This window comes from Suncus etruscus, chromosome 11 (assembly GCF_024139225.1).
Source record: "Suncus etruscus isolate mSunEtr1 chromosome 11, mSunEtr1.pri.cur, whole genome shotgun sequence".
NCBI lineage: Eukaryota > Metazoa > Chordata > Mammalia > Eulipotyphla > Soricidae > Suncus > Suncus etruscus.
Window position 1 is genome coordinate 24025485 of NC_064858.1, and position 5637 is coordinate 24031121.

Here is a 5637-nt window from a genome sequence, read left to right on the forward strand (position 1 = left end):
GGCAGCCAGTTGTTACATCTGACCTAGATTTTCTTGACTTTCTCAAATTAAATGCAGATATATAATTTTGAGAAGGGCTATTGTTTTTTCTAAACTACATCTGGAGAGGCTGATGGAAAAAGTACAGCAGGTGGGTCACTTGCCTTGTATGTGACCAACCTAAGTTCGATCCCTGGCACCCCATATGGTTACCAAGCTCACAAAGAATGATCCTGGAACTCAGAGCCAGCCAGGAATAAGCCCTAAATTTCATAAGATGTGGGCCCAAAAACAAACAAAAAAATCGTATCTAAAATTAACTTTTAGGGGCCTGAATATGGCTACCTTTGGCTAAGAATGAATTCACATGCATCTCTACATAAGCATAATATACAGTCTGAGAGGGAGTTGTTTTCCAGCAGTGTCCTCTGTACAGAGGCTGGTAGAAAAACCTTCCATTTCTTGGGAGGCAAACATAATGAGAGCCAATGAGAGACTCATCTCTAACTTTCTTCCAAATTAGTGTTCTTATTAAGAGGAAAAAGGAGAAATGCTTTTATCAAGGTTGCCTACAGTGCAGAAAAAGGGCACTTAGCTGAGACTATTGATATTACTTGGATAATGGGCTTTTACACATTTGTCTCACTATTTATTTACACAATGGAACTTCATTTTAGAAATCTGGAAGTAGAGTACTTTGTAAGTTAATGCAGTCAAATCTGTAGGAAGCCTTTCCCAAAGGCATTGAGCTTCTGGGACAATATTCTATGAGAAATTAGCCTCTCACTATCTTCATGAAAGGTTGAATATCACATGGATGAGAACATCCAAACGATAAGGCAGCTAATGCCCATTTTTGTTCCCCTAGGTTGATTTGGAAATGTATGTCAGTAGTTAATCAAGGAACAAGTTATCAAGTAGTTATCAAGATGTCATCTATGATCTTTACCACTCCACAAAAAAAGAAGAGGAAGGAAGGTCACTGACAGGTAGACTGAATTGCTCTTCCAGGAATTTGTCATCAGATGAACTCTGTTGGCATTCCTCTTACACTACTCCCCCTTTGTTACTTTTCAGAAAAGCAGAGTTACCCAGGAATACTGTTTATACTATTTGCCAATCCACAAGACACACAGATTTTGACCCGAGGGCTCCTCATTCTTCATTTGTAGTTTGCTCAACTCTTTCTACATCTTGAACAGAGAAAAAAGTTCTTGTACACAGCCATGGGTGAGATTTTAAGCAATAGCAACAGCAATATAAGAGAAATACACAGATCTAGTCTTATTTTTACAGGAAGAAACCTCCTCGTCCCCACTGCGTCATTGTAGGAGAGGAGAAAAAGTTTATATCCAGAAAACATAAAGTGTTTTCTGCATCATTTTGTTAGTTTGTTACCACAAACTGGTAAAGTTTAAAATTATATGATTAGACAAGACAAGAAAATAAAAGGATACAAACTGAGAAGGAAGAACTAGTCATTTTTTTTTACAAATGATATTATCATTAGATTGAAAACTGAAAATAATGGACCAGAAAAAACCTTCCTGTACCACTAATCAATTACACCAAGGTTGTATGATAGAAAACATTCATAGAAAAGACAAGTTTTTATATACTAGCAATTAATAGGTAAAATTAGAAATTAAAAACATTACCATCGTGCTTGCTTTGGCAGCACATATACTAAAATTGGAACCATATAGAGAAGATTAGCATGGCCCCTGCTCAAAGATGACACGCAAATTCGTAAAAACATTACGATTTACTTTAGCATAAAAAATGAATAAGTAATTATAATTGTGTACAACATCTTTATTGAAAAAAAAAAACCAGAACACTGATGAAATATATCAAAGTATAGGCTAATAGTCTTTATTGTGGCTAAGACAAATCAAGATAGGTCTTTCCAAACATCATTTCAATCAAAATCCCAATCCCATCAAATTATTTGGTTCATATTTACAAACTAAATATAAAATGTAATTGGAAAGGTAAATAAGCCAGAAAACCAGAAGAGCTAGTTCAGTAATGAAGAAGAACAAGTCAAAATTTAAACTTTTATGACATTCAGATTCATAATAAAACTATAGTAATCAAGGCAATGTTATGTTTATAAAAGAAAGGGCAAAAAGTAGGTTAAAGAAGCACAATAAAGAACCTAGAAATAGATTCACCTAAATACAATCAAATGACTTTTGACCAGGAATCAAAGGTAATATAATACAGAAAAAATAGTCTTTTCAATAAATAGTACTTAAATAACTGAATACACAAACATAAAAAGGTCACAACATTCCATCTTTCACAAAAAAGTTAACACAAAATTCATCATAGGTCTGAATTTAAGGTCTATAAAATTCTTAGGAGGTAATATGAGAGAAAAAATACAGGGAAACATTTATATTTGAATACAAGAATGACTTAAAATATAAAAGCAAAGGAATAATATATTTATGGAATATTTATGAGCAGGACATCATTAAAATAAAAAATATTTGTTCTTAGAAATGCACTGTTAGAAGAAAGAGGAGACCAGCAATAGTTTAAGAAAAAATATCTGCAAAACACATATCTGATAAAGTGTTGTACCCCAAACAGACAAATAATTTAATAGGAAGTTTGGGGAAATAAAATGGAAAGAAGGACACTGTAACAAGGGTAGAGAAAAGTGGTCACTCTGGATAAGACAGTAAAATTCTATGTATGACATCTATTACTGTAAACTGCAGTGTAAAGAAAAAAGTGTCTACAGTGGAGGAAAGCTTTTGGATGGGAGAGAAACTTAGAATATTGATAGAGAAAGTGGACAGTGCTGAAGGGATTGGTACTGAAACACTACATTCCTGAAACTCAATATGAATAACTTTGTAGCTCATAGTGCCTTAATATATAAATAACTTTAAAAATATTCTTAAAGTTGGGCCCGGAGAGATAGCACAGCGGCGTTTGCCTTGCAAGAAGCCGATCCAGGACCAAAGGGGGTTGGTTCGAATCCCAGTGTCCCATATGGTCCCCCGTGCCTGCCTGGAGCTATTTCTGAGCAGACAGCCAGGAATAACCCCTGAGCAATGCTGGGTGTGGCCCAAAAACAAACAAACAAATTCTTAAAGTTTTACAATAAGAAAACTTAACAATTTAAAAATTAAAAATTAGGTCAAAGACTTTAATAGATCTCACTAAAGAAAATATACAAATAGGAAAATTAATATAATACAAGGGTTACGGTGCTTATCTTGAATGCAACCCAGCCAGGATCAAGATGGAGAACCATGGATAGTGTTACTAGCACTGCAAGGAATGATCCCTAGAACAAAGCCAGTAGTAAACCCTGAAAATAGGTAGGTAAGATCCAAACCCCATCCTTTGGAAAATAAATATATAAACATTTTGCTACATAAAACACATACAAAATAATGTTTTATATTACACCAGAAAAAACTATGAGATGCCATCATATAACCATTAGAATGACTATCATTCAGAAACCAATAACACCAAATGTGGAAAAGATGTACAATAAGAAGAACACATGATTGGCAATAGGAACACAAAATGGTTGTCACTTCACAAAACAAATCAGTTGTTGCTTTAAAAACTAAGAAACTTTCCTCCTATCATCCAACAACCACATGCCACTGATTAAAGACCTACACATATATGTAGAGAGATCATACTAGCTTTCTTCATTAATGTCAAAACATAGAAGCAAACGAGATATCCTTTAGTCAGTGAATAAATAAGTACAATGTAAGCCAGATGATAAAATATTATTTAGCACTAAAAATAAATGAGCTTGTCAAGGTCTAAAAGGACACAAAGAATCATAAATTTATATTATGAAGCAAAAAAAAAAGCCCATCTGTGACATACCTTATAATTCCAATCATATGAAATTCTGAGAAAAGCAAAATGATGTAGACAATAAAAAATCAATCAGTGTTTCCCATGTGTGAGGGAGAAGAGAGATGAATAGGTATAGCATAGAGAATATTTGGGGACGTAAAATGATTTTGTATGATGTTACAACAGTGAATACATGTCATTTTACATTAGTCCAAGCCTATAGAATGTACAACACCAAGAACTATAATATAAACCATGAACTGATTGTGATAATGATGTGTCAGTGTTGGTTCATCAACTGCAACAAATGCACCACAGTAGTAATAGAAGACCATGTACATAGGTGAGTGGGGGGATATGAAAATTTTGCACTTTCTCTTCTATTTTACCATGAATCTAAAAACTTCTCTTTAACAAACTACCTTAAAAAGCAAATCGAGACTAACATTTTCTCTACCAAACTATTAAACATTTTATTTTAAAGACAAAAATCAGCTCACGGTAAAATACATAATAGTGCCTTGAAAGGGCTTCATCCATAAATTGTCCGGTCCTGCGATGTTTTTCTCAATAAGTTTCTGTTTTGTAATTTTTCAACAAGTAATGTTGGTACTAGCTGGTTCTTCTCTTGCTGTAATGAGAGGCCATTGGATTGGCCCTCAAATTGCCTTCTAATTAGATGTCTCTTGATTGGTTCCTTTGGTTTATATGTTATAAAGGTGTTTCCCCATTGCCTCCTCATCTGGCTTTTCCCCCTCCCTTGGGGATAGGCTTTTCCCAATAAAGGCTGCTTTGGAGGCCTGGAAGGGAAGCTGCCATCTTAGTTCATCGTACCAATTGGTGGAGCAACTGGCTTGTGGGTGAACAGCTTGCGGTGTGAGTTTCTGGCCTGCTATTCCTCCCCAACCGTGTGTGGATTATTTCCTGCATCTCTTGTCCTACACAGATTAAGGGCTAGGAATCCCTCTCCCTTTCTGGGTATTGTGGAAAACACCACCATAATTTCACAAGTAATGTAAAGAACTTAAAAAAAATAGTTTTTAAGAAGGGGCCTGAGGTTGAGCATTAAGTAATTGCTTAATTCCATTACTCACTGTTTGAGACTAGATGTGTGTGTGTACTTCTAAAAAGGCATTCGGAGATAGACACAGAATAGTCTCACTCATCTGTGGGAGTTAAGAAAAATAAAAGACAGCAGGGTAATAATACCCAGAGACAATAAAGATGAGGTTAGAAAGGTCAGCCCATGATATGACGCTTACCACAAAGAGTGGAGGGTGCAGTTAGAGAAATAACTACACCAACAACTATCATGACAATGGTAGCAAGAGAAGTAGTCTTTCTTCCCTGCTGCTGACACATCTTAACGACTGTGCTGAATCTCTCCTTTATCCCTTATCCATCTCCATCCCTTCCATCTTCCCCGTTTTCTCTTTTGAGACTGTTGAGGTGACCCAAGGTCATACTCCTTTAACTGTGGTGCTTGCACATCTTTCTAGTTGTGGTTCTGGTATACACCTGACAGGCCAAAAGTCCCTACAATAGCAGAGATCATAGACAGCAGAACTGCCAAGTTCATGCTTGGTGCACAAGGTGACACCGGGTTTGAACTTGCAGCTTCACACTTTTACAAGGTACCTCAGTTCCAGATCCATCACCAGCTTCTGTCCTTTATTTTTGCCCCTTTCCTGACTCTCATTTGCTAGCTACAAGCTCTTGTAGCTCTTCCTGATATTATCACCAGTGCCACTCTAGTTTATTTGCCTCATTGCTCAGCCTTGACCATTGTAACCAAGGTTAACAACCACACAC

At 35.9% G+C, this 5637-nt stretch overlaps 1 non-coding gene across 1 annotated transcript; it reads left to right on the plus strand.

The window, feature by feature from the left end:
• The first annotated feature begins 1641 nt into the window (after positions 1-1641).
• Positions 1642-1748, plus strand: LOC126023611 (U6 spliceosomal RNA). The gene has a single exon (XR_007500721.1). It is a non-coding gene; the product is annotated as a U6 spliceosomal RNA (small nuclear RNA).
• Positions 1749-5637: the final 3889 nt, after the last annotated feature.